The 17,751-nt window shown below is 45.0% G+C and overlaps 1 protein-coding gene across 2 annotated transcripts in view; it reads right to left on the bottom strand.

The window, feature by feature from the left end:
* Positions 1-17,751, bottom strand: part of LOC120994863 (acetylserotonin O-methyltransferase-like) — a 248,960-nt gene that overhangs the window by 1,128 nt on the left and 230,081 nt on the right. The window lies entirely within an intron of this gene.

The following is a 17,751-nucleotide window of genomic DNA, read 5'->3' as shown; positions in this document are numbered from 1 at the left end:
CTTGAATGTGATGATGGAATCTGCCCATTCAGATTAGATCATTACAGGGATAGGAAGAAACAGCTGATAACGCTAAAACGTGGCATTTTTCTCTGATAAGCTACAACCCCAAAGCTGTAAAAATTATAATAAAAACTGAATGCAACAATTTGTAAACCTCATAGACCCATATTTTTTCCACAATAACATATATAACACATATCAGATGTTAAAAGTGAGAGTTTAGCATTACATGAAAGAAAAAAACTTAAGAAATTGATGTCAGCAACAATTTTCTAAAAAGTTGGGACACGGGCAACAAAAGGCTGGAAAAGTAAGTGGTACTAATAAAAAGAACAATTGGAAGACCAATTTGCAACTAAGTCACATGAATTGGTTCCTGAAAAAGTAAAACTGCAAGGACATATAATATCCTCCATATACAATACATAATATCATAAAAATATTCAGAGAACCTGGAGAAATCCATGTGTCAACACAATCCAGAAACATTGGAGCCTTCTCTGGGCTAAAGCTCATTTAAAATAGACTGAGGCAAAATGGAAAACTGTTTTGTGAATCAAAATTTGAAATTATTTTTGGAAAACACAGACACTGTGTTCTGCAGTGGCCAAAAGCCCACATCTCTGATGGTAAAGGGGATGCATTAGTGCCTATGGAGTGGATAGCTTACACATCTGGAAAAGCAGACATCTCCTCCTTCAGAGAAGGCTTTGTGTAGTTCAGCAAGTTGATGCTAAACCACATACTGCATCCATCACAACAGCATGGCTTAACAGAAGAATACAGGTGCTGAACTGCCCTGCCTGCATTCCAGACCTTTCACCAATAGAAAACATTTGACACATCATAAAACAAAAAATCCAACAAAGAAGACCCAGGACTGTTGAGCAGCTAGAATTTTACATGATACGAGAATGGGAAAACATTCCCCAAAAAAAACTCCAGCAATTGGTCTCTTCATGTCACGGACACTCCCGTGACAAGTGCCAGGAGATCAGAGAGGCTGGCAACACGTGGGTTAATCTGAATGGTTCCTTGTGGATCATTTGTATTTGTGTTGTCTTGGTAATGACCACACCTCTGGCAGGTGTTGTTGGTTTGGTCATTTAACTTTCCCTATTTATTACTGCTTACCCCTTCTGGGGGTGTAGTTAATAGCTTCAGTTTCTGGACTATGGCCTGCTGGTTGTTGGATCTCGGTTGAGCTCCTGGTGCTGCCTTTGCTCCACGTGAAGTTAAGTGTCGTCTTCCCTATTTGTATTTTGTTTGTTGTCTTTCCCTGTCTTTTGTATCTAGGCCTGAGGGAGACTTCTGTTCATCCTTCTGGTGGAGCAATAGGTTGTCTCAAGTCCTGTCACTATCCCAGGGCTCTACAGGGTGTGTTAGGGCTCTAGGTTCCTGTGTATGAACTTTCCTACCATCAAGGTCAGTTCATACTGATAGGTAGTCAGGACTTGGATTAGGGTTGTTCTAGGAGGTAACCTTCTCCTTTACCCTAGTTTCCAGGCCTAGTTCCTGTCCCCTTTCCTCCTATGCTCGGTGTGGAGTTTCCCACCCACACCGCATCCGTGACATTATAAACCGCCGAATAACCGTCATTTTGTTTGTCTGTATCAGTTCAGCCATGCATGATATCGCTGTACTGGCCGGACAGCTGCAGGGGCGGTCTCTGGAGGTAGCTGACCTCCGCACGACTGTCTCACAGATTCAGAGACCACAAGCGACTGATCCTAGTGGTGGTTATCAGGCCTTTCTGAACCTAAAGTTGCCCTCCTGGATAGATTCTCAGGGGGAAGTGATAATTTCATTCAGTTCAGGGAAGCGTGCAAATTGTATTTTAAGCTACATCCACACTCATCTGGGGATGAGAGTTAGAGAGTGGGTGTGATTATTTAGTTGCTTAAAATGGAAGCCCAGTCTTGGGCTTTTGCTTTGCCGACCGGATCACAGTACCTCCGATTGGTGGATTAATTTTTCAGAGCTCTAGGTCTCATTTATGATGACCCGGATCGGACCTCCCTGGCCGAGACCAAGTTACGCTGCCTGCATCAGGTAGAGCGTTCTGCGGAGATCTATTGCTCTGAGTTTACGAGGTGGGCTGTAGGTATTAATAGATGCCTGAGAGAGATTGAAGGGCCCACTCTCTCAGGACGTTCTATTACATAACGTATCATCTTCCTCTGACAATTTGGGTGAAGCTACTACTGGGTTTAGGTCGGGAGACGAACCCATACAGTTAGGGGGAGCTACCCCTGGATCCACTGGTAATAGGAAGGGAGTTTGTTTTTTCTGTGGAAAAAGGGGACATTTTATCAATGTATGTCCAGACATACAAGGCAAAAAGAGAGAAAAAAGACATTTAATTAAATCTTGGTGGAGTGTCAGAAAATGTGCATTTGTCTTTTACTGGAAGTACCGGATTTCTCCTGACTGCCAAGGTGGCGCTAGAGTCCAAGACTGTGGGGATTGAGGTGTTTATTGACATTGGGGCAAGGGTGAACCTGATTGATGCTCAGTATGTCTGTATGCATGGGTTATCACTAAGTGTATTAGAAAAAAACATTCCTGTATTCGCTATTGATTCTGCACCTCTTGCTCAGAAGTGTTTGTCTTAAGTGGTGCATGATATCAGATTACGAATGGGTGACTTTCATCAAGAATTTATCTTGTGTTTTGTGTTGGAAGGTCTCCCTGCGCCGGTGGTTCTGGGTTTGCAGTGGCTTAGCAAACACAATCCAACTATCAATTGGCAAGCTAGGCAGATTCTGGCTTGGGGTGATTATTGCATTGACAATTGTCTTAATACATCTTTTTCTGTTGTAACTACCAAGAGTTTACCCTCTTTTATATCTGAGTTTGCCGACGTGTTTTCAAGAGTGGATGCCAGGATTTACCTCCACATCGGGAATATGATTGTACTATCAATCATATTCACGGAGCTATATTGTCTAAATCTAGGTTGTTTAACTTTTCTGAACCTGAAAGAAAGGCCATGAGAGAGTATATTACCGAGAGTTTGGCCAAAGGACATATAAGACCTTCCAAGTCTTTAGTGGCAGCAGGGTTCTTTTTTGTTAAAAAGAAAGATGGAGGTCTTCGGCCATGCTTGGATTTCCGTGAACCTAATCGGATTACTGTCCATGATCCCTACCCTCTTCCTTTGATTCCCGATTTGCTTAACCAGATTATTGGCGCTAAGGTGTTCTCCAATTTGGACCTAAGGGGAGCATATAATCTTGTTAGTATCAAGGAAGGGTATGACTGGAAGACAGATTTTAATAATCCTGAGGGGCACTTTGAGAACCTGGTCATGTCTTTCGGGTTGACCAATGCTCCTGCGGTGTTCCAACACTTTGTGAATGACAATTTTCATCACCTGGTGGGGAGGTTTGTAGTGTATTTAGATGACATTCTAATTTATTTTCCAGTCGTGGAAACACATCAGGATCATGTGAGACAGGTGTTACAGATCCTAAGGGACAATAAATTGTACGCAAAATTAGAGAATTGTGTTTTTGCTGTACACGAGGTGCAGTTTTTGGGCTACCTGTTGTCATCTTTGAGTTTTCGAATGGATCCAGAGAAAGTTCGTGCTGTATTGGGCTGGAATCGTCCCGAAAATCTAAAGGCTCTTATGTGGTTTTTAGGGTTCACCAACTATTACCGAAAATGTATTCAGAATTATTAGACAATAGTAAAACCCTTAAAGGGGTTATCCGGGTTCAGAGCTGAACCCTGACATACCCTTTGTTTCACTCCGGCAGCATCCCTGAGGCTAGCATCGGAGCATCTCATGCTACGATGTGCTTCCTTGCCCTGCGTTAGATCGTGCAGGGCATGGGCTCTTTTGTTTATCATAACACACTGCCGGGCGGTAACTTCTGCCCGGCAGTGTGTTCGGTGACGTCACCGGCTCTGATTGGAAGGCTTTAGCACTTCCCTAGCTAGTTTACTGGTTAGGGCCGCGCTAAAGCCCACCCATCAGTGCCGGGGACATCACCGGGCTTCCTGGCAGCCCCATGGAGAACCCGGTACATCACCGGAACTCCTAAAAATGCCTTTGCCCTGCGTTATTTAGCGCAGGGCAAAGGAGGGCATCGGGGCATGAAATGCATGTCAGGGGGGCTGCCTGTGTGAAAATAGAGGTACAGTACAGACCAAAAGTTTGGACACACCTTCTCATTCAAAGAGTTTTCTTTATTTTCATGACTATGAAAATTGTAGATTCACACTGAAGGCATCAAAACTATGAATTAACACATGTGGAATTATATACATAACAAACAAGTGTGAAACAACTGAAAATATGTCATATTCTAGGTCCTTCAAAGTAGCCACCTTTTGCTTTGATTACTGCTTTGCACACTCTTGGCATTCTCTTGATGAGCTTCAAGAGGTAGTCCCCTGAAATGGTTTTCACTTCACAGGTGTGCCCTGTCAGGTTTAATAAGTGGGATTTCTTGCCTTATAAATGGGGTTGGGACCATCAGTTGCGTTGAGGAGAAGTCAGGTGGATACACAGCTGATAGTCCTACTGAATAGACTGTTAGAATTTGTATTATGGCAAGAAAAAAGCAGCTAAGTAAAGAAAAACGAGTGGCCATCATTACTTTAAGAAATGAAGGTCAGTCAGTCAGCCTAAAAATTGGGAAAACTTTGAAAGTAAGGGCTATTTGACCATGAAGGAGAGTGATGCGGTGCTGCGCCAGATGACCTGGCCTCCACAGTCACCGGACCTGAACCCAATCGAGATGGTTTGGGGTGAGCTGGACCGCAGAGTGAAGGCAAAAGGGCCAACAAGCGCTAAGCATCTCTGGGAACTCCTTCAAGACTGTTGGAAGACCATTTCAGGGGACTACCTCTTGAAGCTCATCAAGAGAATGACAAGAGTGTGCAAAGCAGTAATCAAAGCAAAAGGTGGCTACTTTGAAGAACCTAGAATATGACATATTTTCAGTTGTTTCACACTTGTTTGTTATGTATATAATTCCACATGTGTTAATTCATAGTTTTGATGCCTTCATAGTCATGAAAATAAAGAAAACTCTTTGAATGAGAAGGTGTGTCCAAACTTTTGGTCTGTACTGTATGTCCGGGTTCAGCTCTGAACCCGGACAACCCCTTTAACTGACATGACTAAGAAAGGGACGGATGTCTCAGTGTGGTCTGATTCGGCGTTACGAGCCTTTTCTGTGATTAAAGAATGCTTCTCTTCTGCCCCATATTGGTGCAGTCGGATGTATCACAACCTTTCATTGTGGAAGTGGCCGCGTCCGAGGTGGGGGTAGGAGCTATTTTATCGCAAGACTTGTCACCTGGTAAATGGTGACCATGTGCATTTTACTCTAAAAAAAACTCTCTCCCGCTGAGAGAAATTACGATATGGGTAACAGAGAGTTACTGACTATTACGTTGGCTTTTGAGGAGTGGTGTCATTGGTTGGAAGGGGCAATTCATCCGATCACGGTGTTCACTGATCACAAAAATCTGGCTTGCCTGGAGTCGGCAAAACGACTGAACCCGAGACAAGCCAGATGGTCATTATTTTTCACCAGATTCAATTTCACTGTCACCTATCGTCCTGGGGTGAAGAACGTCAAGGCGGATGCCTTGTCACGTAGTTTTCCTGGAGGTGGTGATTTTCAAAATCCAAGTCCCATACTGTCTAAAGAGGTGGTGATATCCGCTCTTTACCCTGACGTTGAGGTGAAGGTGTTAGAGGCTCAGGGAGACGCACCGGATTTGTGTCCCTCTGGATAACTATTTGTGCCTCCGGAATTGCGTCACAAGGTGTTTGAGGAACATCATTGTACGGTTCTTACGGGACACCATGGGATTAGACCCACTGCCGACCTCATCTCTTATAGATTCTGGTGGACGGGGTGGCGTAAGTGTGTTAAGGACTATGTGTCAACCTGTACCACCAGTGCACGTGCTAAGGTGACACATACTTGGCCTTCCGGATCTTTACTTTCCGTTACCTATCCCGTCCAGACCATGGACTCATGTATCCATGGATTTTATAACTGATCTTCCTAAATCTTCAGGAAAGACAATTATTCTGGTGGTAGTTGATCGCTTTAGTAAAATTGTACACTTTATTGCTTTACTCGGCCTACCTAATGCTAAAACACTTGCACAAGTATTTGTTGACAACATTGTGAAATTCCATGGCATTCCCTCTGACGTGGTCTCAGATCGTGGGACTCAGTTTGTTTCCAGATTCTGGAAAGCGTTCTGTACTCGACTGGGGATACAACTGTCCTTTTCTTCGGCTTTTCATCCTCAGTCGAACGAACAGAAGGAGCGCAATAATCAGAGTCTGGAGACTTACTTCAGATGTTTTGTATCTGAGAACCAGGAGACTTACTTTAGATGTTTTGTATCTGAGAACCAGGAGAACCTTTTTGTCTTCGGCAGAGTTTTCCATAAATAATCGTAGTCAGGAGTCTACTGGTGAGTCGCCATTTTTTGGGGCATATGGGTTTCACCAACAGTTTGGTAGTGATGCACGAAAATCATCCGGGACGGTTTGTGAACGCGTATTCATGATCAAATGTTCGCAAACTGCGCGTTTGCGACGGGCCCCATTGACTTTAATGGCAGGCGAACCTGAAAAACCTTCAGGTCATATTTGCAGCCACCAAATACTTACTAGAAGTGCACAAATAGCCCACAACATGGACAGTGACATACCAGAGGGGGGTCATTGGCAAAAATTCACACAAAAAAAATGTATTTTAATCAGGGGACATTTTAATGCGTCTTAAAGGGAAACTCTCAAAAATGTGCTGGAGCCTAGAGAAATGTTGTTTTAGGCCATGGGAGTACAGGTCCCAAAAATTAGGCATTAACCTGACATAAAATAACTTGTGATTATGTGGCTGGAGGTACATTAGGCGGTCATTGGCTAAAAATGTTACTGTAGGTCAGTACAGGCCCCAAAAATTAGGCAGTCACCTGACAAAAAAGAACTTGTGATTATGTGGCTGGAGGTACATTAGGCGGTCACTGGATAAAAATTTTACTGTAGGCCACTGAAATACAGGCCCCAAAAATTAGCCATTCATCTAACAGAAAATAACTTGTGATTATGTGACTGGAGGTACATTAGGCGGTCACTGGCTAAATATTTTACTGTAGGCCAGTATAGGCCCCAAAAATTAGCCATTCACCCGATAGAAAAGAACTTGTGATGATGTGACTGGAAGTGCATTGGCTGTAACTGGATACAAATTTTACTGTAGACCACTGGAGTACAGGCCCCAAAAATTAGGCATTCACCTGACAGAAAAGAACTTGTGATTATATGGCTGGAGGTACATTAGGCGGTCACTGGATAAAAATTTTACTGTAGGCCACTGGAGTAGAGGCCTTAAAAATTTGGCATTCACCTGACAGAAAATGCCTTTTATGCTGCTGTATATACATACGTCAAGGACCATTCTGTGTCCTGGTTGGTGGCGGATATGTGTGAGCTGGCATGAGGAAATTCAATTACACGTGGTCGTCACAGGTGTTGATTTCCTGTAATGACCGGCGTCACGCAAAGGGAGGGAAATGGGAAGGCCCTGTCCAAGGGAGAGGGAAAGGTGGTGACCCCTGACTCACCTTGCGGCTGGCACCTGATTGCCCTGACGTCCCTAGACGGGTTCCTCACCCGTATGCCGATCACGTGCCTAAACCCTGGCTTTCCCTAAGATGAGCACTGTGTAGTGAACAAGTCGGTGGGATCACTAGTCCGCACCACTGACACTAAGAGGAAAACACCAAGGAGAGGACAGACAATACAGACAAACATATAATCCCAGGTGGGCGACAACAGCAGACCACCAAGGCCCAACAGGGATCCGGAGGGTAACACTCTGGAACAACAACCAGGGATCTCAGCTACTCAGCTCCAGTGGGTCAGTATAGAAGTCCAGGCAGGAAGCTCTATATCTGGCAACCAGAGAAGTGGGAGATGGGAATATAAGGAGGTTGGGATTGCTGGACAAGAAACAGCTGAGGAGGAGAAGCTACGGATCCCTGAGTGAGCCAAAAAGGATTGCAAGGCAAACCCAGAAAGCTACCATTACGAAACAGCACTGTCTTTGTACATCGAACGCGCAGCCACCCGCTGCGACTTCCTGACCCCGGGTATAACGGAGTCAGACGTGGCTCTTGACACCCTCATGACAGTACCCCCCCTTCCACGAGGGGCCTCCGGACACTCAGGACTAGGTCTCTCAGGATGAGAGGCATGAAAAACCCCAACTAACCTGTCGGCGTTTACCTCAGACGCTGGAACCCACATTCTTTCCTCGGGACCGTAACCCCCCCAATGCACCAGATATTGAAGAGAACGGCGGACCCGACAAGAATCAACAATTTTGGATATTTGAAACTCTAGATTACCATCCACAATAACAGGAGGGGTGGCAGCGGTGATGGTTCTAGAGGTGGAACATACTTTTTGAGTAACGATTTATGGAAGACGTTATGAATTTTAAAAGTCTGAGGCAGCTCCAGGCGAAAAGCCATGGGGTTAATGATGGCTACTATTTTGTAAGGACCAATAAACCTAGGACCCAGTTTCCAAGAGGGAACCTTTAATTTAATATTCCTAGTAGATAACCACACATAGTCATTCACTCCTAGGTCCGGACCTGGCGACCGTTTCTTATCAGCCATGCATTTATATTTACCTCCCATATTTTTCAAATTAGCTTGCACTTTCTGCCATACAGATGAAAGAGACGACGAAAACCGTTCCTCTTCGGGAAAGTACAGAATTGGGGATGAAAACCATATGCACCAAGAAATGGTGACTTGCCAGTAGATTCCTGACGGTGATTATTTATGGCAAACTCAGCTAACGGTAAATATGATGACCACACCTCTTGGTTTTCAGACACAAAACATCTTAGATATGTCTCAAGGTTTTGGTGGTCCGTAATCACAGTGAAGGGGTGGATTGCCCCCTCTAAAAAGTGACACCATTCTTCAAACGCTAGTTTAATAGCTAATAGTTCCCTATTGCCAATATCATAGTTCTTCTCTGCTGCAGATAGTTTTTTAGAAAAGAAAGCACAAGGACGCCATTTGCCAGGAGACTGATCCTGAGACAGCACAGCCCCCACTCCCACCTCTGACGCATCTACTTCAACATTAAAAGGCTGGGAGACATCAGGTTGGATTAGTACAGGTGCCGAGGTAAACCTCTCTTTTAGAGAGGAAAAAGCAATTTTAGCGGCGTCAGACCATTTAGAAAAATCAGTCCCCTTCCTAGTCATGTCAGTAAGGGGTTTTACAATCACCGAATAATTTTTAATGAATTTTCTATAGAAATTTGCGAAGCCCAAGAACCGTTGCAGTGCTTTGAGGTTCTCAGGAAGATCCCAATCTAAAATTGCCTGGACCTTCCTAGGATCCATACGGAAACCTGAAGCAGATAATAAATACCCTAGGAACTGTATTTCCTGATCGGCGAAAACACACTTTTCAATTTTAGCATATAATTTATTCGTCCGTAAGACCTGCAGTACCTGTCGGACATGCACCTCATGTGTTTTCAGATCCGACGAATAAATTAAAATATCATCTAGGTATATCACCACAAACCTGCCGATAAGATGACTAAAAATGTCATTAACGAAATGTTGGAAGACAGCAGGAGCATTGGTCAGACCGAAAGGCATGACTAGATTTTCATAATGCCCCTCAGGGGTGTTAAAGGCTGTCTTCCACTCATCCCCTTCCTTGATACGAATCAGATTGTAGGCCCCCCTAAGATCAAGTTTTGAGAACCACCTAGCACCCGCAATCTGATTAAACAGGTCAGGAATGAGATGAAGAGGGTATGGGTCTCGGATGGTTATCTGGTTTAATTCGCGAAAATCTAGGCAAGGACGCAGGCCCCCATCTTTCTTTTTAACGAAGAAAAACCCTGCAGCCACGGGTGAAGAAGAGGGTCTGATGTGTCCCTTAGCCAAGCTCTCGGAGATATAATCTTTCATGGCTTGTCTCTCTGGACCCGAAAGATTATATAACCTGGTCTTGGGTAATTTTGCACCGGGAATCAGGTTAACCGGGCAATCATAAGGACGGTGAGGTGGTAACTTCTGACAACTCTTTTCAGAAAAAAACGTCCTCAAAGTCCGAAACAAATGTGGGTAGGGTAGCTATGGAGGCGACTAAGGAATTGCAATTTTCTCTGCACTGCTCACTCCACTCCAATATCTCCCTGGCCTGCCAATCCACCACTGGATTGTGCGCTACCAACCAGGGAAGACCCAACACCACCGGAGTGGGATGCCCCTCCAGAACATAACATGAAAGCAACTCGTTATGGTGGTCCCCTAACTGAAGGTGTAAGTTATGGACAATGTGAGTGAGGTTTCTCTGAGACAGAGGAGCAGAATCAATAGCGAATATGGGAATAGGTCTCTATAGCGTAAAGAGAGACAAACCCATAGTGTGGGCAAAATGGGCATCTATCAAATTTCCTCCTGCTCCACTGTCTAGAAAAAAAGAAATAGTCTCCGTCTTAACGCCAAAAACAACAACCGCTGGCAACACAAATTGCGATGTTCGTATGGAGGAAACGTATACCCCCCGGCTGACATCCTCCACACAGCCTGGGGTTAGTAGTTTTCCGACGGTCTTTTGTTTTTGAGGAATGAAGGACAGACATTAATAAAATGACCCCTCTCCCCACAGAAAAAACAAACCCCACGCCTACGGCGAGCCTCAGGAGGATGGACCTGACGAGTAGTTCCTCCTAGCTGCATAGGCTCGTCTAAGTCCGTACAGACTAACTGCTGCTTAAGAGGGGTTACCAATTGCTCCGGATTTTTCAATCTGTCCCTAAGACGTCTATCTATTCTGATAGAAAGGGACATCACCGCATCAAGGGAAAAGGGAGTCTCATACAGCGCAAGCGCATCCTTAATCCCTTCGGATAACCCCGAGCAGAACTGACTCCTGAGAGCCAGGTCGTTCCACTGGGTATCCGTAGCCCACCTACGGAACTCTGCGCAATACTCCTCTACTGGCCACTCTCCCTGTAGGAGTCTCCGTAATTTTGATTCAGCCAGTGCGACTCGGTCAGGGTCGTCATATATGAGACCCAAGGCCCCAAAAAATTCATCCACTGAACGGAGAGCCTGGGAATCAGTGGGTAAAGAGAACGCCCAGGATTGCGGGTCCCCCTGCAGCAGGGAAATAACAACCCCCACCCACTGTTCTTCATTACCAGAGGAGTAAGGGCGCAGTTTAAAATATAATTTATAGGCCTCACGGAACGTCACAAATTTGTCCCTTCCCCAGAAAATCTGTCAGGAAGAACAACCTTGGGTTCCGCAACAACCTGGTTACCTGTAGCAACCGCTGGGCTTGCGGTCTGTTGCAATTGCTGCTGTTGCTGGAGGACCGACGCCTTCAATCCTGCCACCTCCAAAGACAGGCCTTAAAGTTGCTTTGACAAAGCAGCAATTGGATCCATACTGGATTCTAAGTAGGCAGAAAGAATTATTATTATTTTTATTTTACCTACACAAAATAAGGGCCAGATATAATGTAATGACCGGCGTCACGCAAAGGGAGGGAAATGGGAAGGCCCTATCCAAGGGAGAGGGACAGGTGGTGACCCCTGACTCACCTTGCGGCTGGCACCTGACTGCCCTGACGTCCCTAGACGGGTTCCTCACCCGTACGCCGATCACGTGCCTAAACCCTGGCTTTCCCTTAGATGAGCCCTGTGTAGTGAACAGGGCGGTGGGATCACTAGTCCGCACCACTGACACTAAGAGGAAAACACCAAGGAGAGGACAGACAATACAGACAAACATATAATCCCAGGTGGGCGACAACAGCAGACCACCAAGGCCCAACAGGGATCCGGAGGGTAACACTCTGGAACAACAACCAGGGATCTCAGCTACTCAGCTCCAGTGGGTCAGTATAGAAGTCCATCTGGCAACCAGAGAAGTGGGAGATGGGAATATAAGGAGGTTGGGATTGCTGGACAAGAAACAGCTGAGGAGGAGAAGCTACGGATCCCTGAGTGAGCCAAAAAGGATTGCAAGGCAAACCCAGAAAGCTACCATTATGAAACAGCACTGTCTTTGTCCATAAAACGCGCAGCCACCCGCTGCGACTTCCTGACCCCGGGTATAACAGAGTCAGACGTGGCTCTTGACACCTCCGTGACAATTCCTCCGAGATCCATGCCTCATTCATTTTTAGAAATGTGAGGTAGTCCACACTGTCGTGAGCTAGGCGAGTGCGCTTATCGGCCACGATCCCCCCCTGCTGAGCTGAACGTCCTTTCCGACAGGACACTTGACGAGGGGCAAGCCAAGAGTTCCATGGCAAATTGTGCCAGCTCTGGCCACAGGTCAAGCCTGCACACACAGTAGTCCATGGGTTCATCGCTTCTCAGAGCGTCCACATCGGCTGTTAACCCGATGTAGTCGGACACTAGTCGGTCTAGGCGTTACCTGAGGCTGGATCCGGAGGGCTGCTATCGATGGATTGGCTGAAAGAATGATCTCATATCCGAAGTGACCAACACATCTTCAAACTGCCCTCATCTTGCAGGCGCGGTAGGATTGTTACACGCACCAGTTTTGCTGTGGGTGGAAATTCCTCTGCCAGCACCCGCAACAGCAGTATGCAGCCCTCTGTAATGCTGGTAACATGTCCACCATTTTGTGTTTGTACCGGGGGTCTAAGTACATTGCCATCCAGTACTGGTCCTTGCCCTTTATGCTTTTTAAATGGGGGTCCCTCTTCAAACACTTGAGCATGAAGGCCCCCATTTGCACTAAAATGGAAGTGGTGGAGCCCCCTGGCTCCTGCTCATTGCCCAGGAGAATGTCATCCTCAGTCTCCTCCCCCCAGCCGCGGACAACACCAGGGATCCCCAAAAAGTTTAAAGTTCCCATCAAAGCCTGCTCTTCTTGCTCCTCCTCCCCCCAGCAACCTTACTCCTCTGACTGCTCTTCAGTCTCTTGCTGACTTGTCTCAGATGGAGTATCCCCCCCATGGAATTCATTAAGCATTGCGACTTCCTCATCTTCCAGCTCCTGCTCTTCGATGGCTTGATCAATGACACAACGCAATGCACGCTCCAGAAAGAAAGCGTATGGTACGATGTCACTGATGGCGCCCTGGCTGCGACTGACCAGTTTGGAGATCTCATCAAATGGCCGCAGAAGTCTGCATGCGTCGCGCATGAGCAGCCACTGGCGCGGTGAAAAGAAACCAAGCTCCACAGAAGCTGTCCTGCTGCAGAGTTCATACAGGTAGACGTTAACAGCACGTGGCTGCTGGAGCAGCCTATCAAGCATATACAAGGTGGAGTTCCAGCGCGTCGGGCTGTCACAAATCAGACGTCTGACGGGCAAGTGGTGTTACCGCTTAACGTCAGCAAGGCGAGCCATGGCCGTGTAAGATCTTCTGAAATGGCCAGAGAAGAAGCGGTAGCAGTGGAAAAGGAGGAGTCAGTCGAGGAGGAGACAGAGGATGGAGTAGGAGGAGGAGGAGAAGAAGAGGCAGGCCTGCATGCAATCCTTGGCGGTAACACCAAATTCACACGGGAGCCACGGGTTACATGCTTGACGGCCGTCAGAAGGTTCACCCAGTGGGCAGTAAAAGTTATGTACCTTCCTGACCGTGTTTACTAGACCACGTGTCTTTTGTCAGATGTATCTTTACACAGACACTGTGTGCCAGAGATATATTCACTTGCCGCTGAACGTAGCCATATAGCTCTGGGATGCCCTTCAGGGAGAAATATTTCCTTCTGGGGACCTTCCATTGCGGAGTGCCAATGGCCACAAATTTTCTAGGTGAGTGTTGGGCTTACTGCGACTGCGTTGACAGCACCGGCTGCAGATGGCAACTCTATTGTCAGTAGCTGACATGTTAAAAAAAATCAAACACTGTGGAGCCATGTGCCGGCGTACTGGGAGCACCAGAAGTGACCATGCATGGTGGATGGCTCGCTCCAGATAAATTTGCAGTCTGCTTTTTGCCTACTGTGCCCTGCAAGATCTGCCTGCTTCTCCTCCCTCTCTGAGAAAGAACACTTTTCGTCATGATTGTCATCGATATGGCAAAAATTTTTGAATAATTTGAAGAATATGGGCAACAAGTATAAACGTGTGGCTGACAGGAAACGTATGAATGGTCTGAACCTAAGAGTGGGTGATTCTGTGTGGCTGTCCACAAGAAACATTAAGTTGAAGGTATCTTCTTGGAAGTTGGGACCAAGATTTATTGGTCCATATAAGATTACTGCCATCATTAATCCTGTAGCTTTTCGTCTTGAACTTCCTAGGGCTCTGAAAGTTCATAATGTGTTTCAAACATCTTTGGTGGACGGTAGTTTGGACTTTCAGATCTCGAGTTCTCCGTGGATCTCTTCTGTATCTTGTCCACTGGAAGGGTTATGGACCAGAAGAGAAGATGTGGGTACCAGCATCTGACATGAATACCAGTCGCTTGGTGAAAGCCTTTCACAAGTCTCACCCGGATACGGTCGGTCCGGGGTGCCTGGAGGTCACCCGTATAAGGGGGGTACTGTCACGGACACTCCCATGACAGGTGCCAGGAGATCAGAGAGGCTGGCAACACGTGGGTTAATCTAAATGGTTCCTTGTGGATCATTTTTGTCTGTGTTATTTTGGTAGTGACCACACCTCTGGCAGGTGTTGTTGGTTTGGTCATTTAACTTTCCCTATTTATTATTGCTTAACCCTTCTGGGGTGCGGTTTATAGCTTCAGTTTCTGGACTATGGCCTGCTGGTTGTTGGATCTCGGTTGAGCTCCTGGCGCTGCCTCTGCTCCACGTGAAGTTAAGTGTTGTCTTCCCTATTTGTATTTTGTTTGTTGTCTTTCCCTGTCTTTTGTATCTAAGCCTGAGGGAGACTCCTGTTCATCCTTCTGGTGGAGCAATAAGTTGCCTCAAGTCCTGTCACTATACCAGGGCCCTACAGGGTGTGTTAGGGCTCTAGGTTCCTGTGTATAAACTTTTCTACCATTGAGGTCAGTTTATACTGATAGGTAGTCAGGACTTGGATTAGGGTTGTTCTAGGAGGTTACCTTCTCCTTTACCCTAGTTTCCAGGCCTAGTTCCTGTCCCCAGTGTGGAGTTTCCCACCCACACCGCATCCGTGACACTTCACTTTCCAGACATTTACAGACTGATGTAAAAGAAGAGGGGATGCTACATAATGGTAGACATGCCAATGTCTCAACTTTTTTGAGATGTGTTGCTGCCATATAGTTCTAAATTAGTTTTTTCATGAAATGGTAAAATGTTTCACTTTCAACATCTAACATATGTTCTATTTTCAGAACATTGAATTCTATTTTTATTGACATTTATTTACATTTTATACAGTGCCCAACATATTTAGAATTGGGGTTGTATATTTCAAAAGTTTTTTACAACCACTTGCACTATTGATTTATGCAATGTTGTGTGAAAAGTTAATGACCATTTACGCACAGGAATATATCACAATGCAATACCAAATACATAATATCATACAGAGTACCAAAAAATGTGGGTCCTCAAAAAAATGTAAACGATGTTACAGTATACCTGTCACACAAAACTCTATTACATTCCAAATGCACCATTGTCAACCTCCTACTCGCACTTATGTATGTATATGAGGGCACATCAATGTATTTGGTAGTGTGCATTTACAAATATTCACTATGACAATATGGTAACAAGAGGGGTGGGTGTTTACTAGGTTAAAACTGTCACCTTGTGATTTGGGAGGCTCAGGATGCTGTAAGCATGGTGGTTAGCTTAAAGGCAGGGGCGTAGCTATAGGGGAAGCGGCTGCTTTGGGGCCTTGACCCAGAAGGGGGCCCATCCAGGAGGAGGAGGACTAAAGGACCCCCTCAACAGTATTACACAATGAAATGATATACAGTGACAGTATAGACAGTGTAGAAAACGGATGGAACAGCTGTCGGGCCTGGTCTGAGAGAGCGATCTTTACTAGCCACAGGAATGGCATGAAAGGAAGGGGTTGTGAAAAAATTACTGGTGGGGGGGGGGCATTAAAAAATTTGCTGTGGGGCCCAGTCATTTCTAGCTACGCCACTGCTTAAAGGGAATAAGTCACCCAGAGTTTGGACTATCATCTACCGTAATACATGTGTAATACTGCATATAAGGAGTCTAAATCACAATTTTTTTTATTTTCCTATTGCCCCTGGTTCCCTGGCTGTCAGTATTCAAAGCTGCATTGAAATGCACAGTCCGGACTGTTGTGCTGTTCTAATATAATGGAGAGGACTTGATTGTAGGGTTGTCACGATACAATTTTTTAAATTTGATTTCGATACCATAAAAAGAATTGTGATACTCAATATCATTTGATACCCTGCCTCGCGAAAGTAAAATAAAACACCAAAAAAGCAGTGTGCATTCTGCATTTTATGGAACGTCCAGTCCAAATAAGAACAGTCCTATCCTATTTTTTGGGGGGTAAAAGGTGAATAAAAAATGGCAAATCACGTGTTTTTTTTTTCCTATTACAGCGTTCACTGCATAGGAGATATATTTTTTTATATTTTAATAGTTTAGATTTGGGGGTATTTAAGCTTTTAATATTTTGGAGTTATTTAACTTTATTTAATAACTATAAGCACCAATAATAAATGACTCACAGAAGTGAGTACCCGTGCAGAGCCAGCACGTATGGTAGTACGCCAAAGAGAGAGAAATAGGGCTCGCACTCAATAATATTATAAATATATAAATTTTATTAGCGTCTCCATATGAGACAAATCACAATAAAAACACATAGAAAACAGTAGATGGTGGAAAATGAGCACACAAAATGACACGGAGCTCCAACTAACACCTGGAATGGCAAATAGATACAGACAATGAGTATATAAATATAGCACTAATGTGCATGTGGGCCAAACAGGAAATCAGAAATACATATAGTCAGGCAAAACTATAGAGGCAAAACTATAGTGTCACACACCTCCCCCTGAAGAAGCCTTGCGTGAAACGTACGTTGGGGTTGCTGGAGCACTACACAGGTACTTTGTCTATGGCTTTACAGTGAACTATTTAGCTTCTGCTATCCATGTACTTTGATGTATTTGCACTCTGCACTTTATATGTATACTTTGGTTACTATATATGATACCTTTACTTAGCCTCTATAGTTTTGCCTGACTATATGTATTTCTGATATCCTGTTTGGCCCACATGCACATTAGTGCTATATTTATATACTCATTGTCTGTATCTATTTGCCATTCCAGGTGTTAGTTGTGCTCCGTGTCATTTTGTGTGCTCCTTTATTTAATAACTATTCATCACCTTAGGGGGCTTGAAACTTTGTCCTATTCACCCTAAGGCATCTTTCACACGGGCGTCGTGTGTGAGGGCCGGATAGGATGCGGGTGCATCGCAGGAAAATCGTGCGATTTTGCCTGCGAGTGGGGTGAGTTTTGTATGCGATTGCGTTCTTCAGTTTTTTCCGCGCGAGTGCAATGCATTTTGCATGCACGTGAGAAAAAACTGAATGTGGTACCCAGACCCAAACCCGGACTTCTTCACTGAAGTTCGGGTTTGGGTTAGGTATTCTGTAGATTTTAATATTTTCCCTTATAACATGGCTATAAGGGAAAATAATAGCATTCTTAATACAGAATGCTAAGTAAATTAGGGATGGAGGGGTTAAAAAAATTAAATAAAAATTAAACTCACCTCATTCA

Source organism: Bufo bufo, chromosome 3 (assembly GCF_905171765.1).
Source record: "Bufo bufo chromosome 3, aBufBuf1.1, whole genome shotgun sequence".
Taxonomy (NCBI): domain Eukaryota; kingdom Metazoa; phylum Chordata; class Amphibia; order Anura; family Bufonidae; genus Bufo; species Bufo bufo.
The sequence above is the reverse complement of the archived record's forward strand: the minus strand, read 5'-3'. Positions and strand labels throughout refer to the sequence as shown.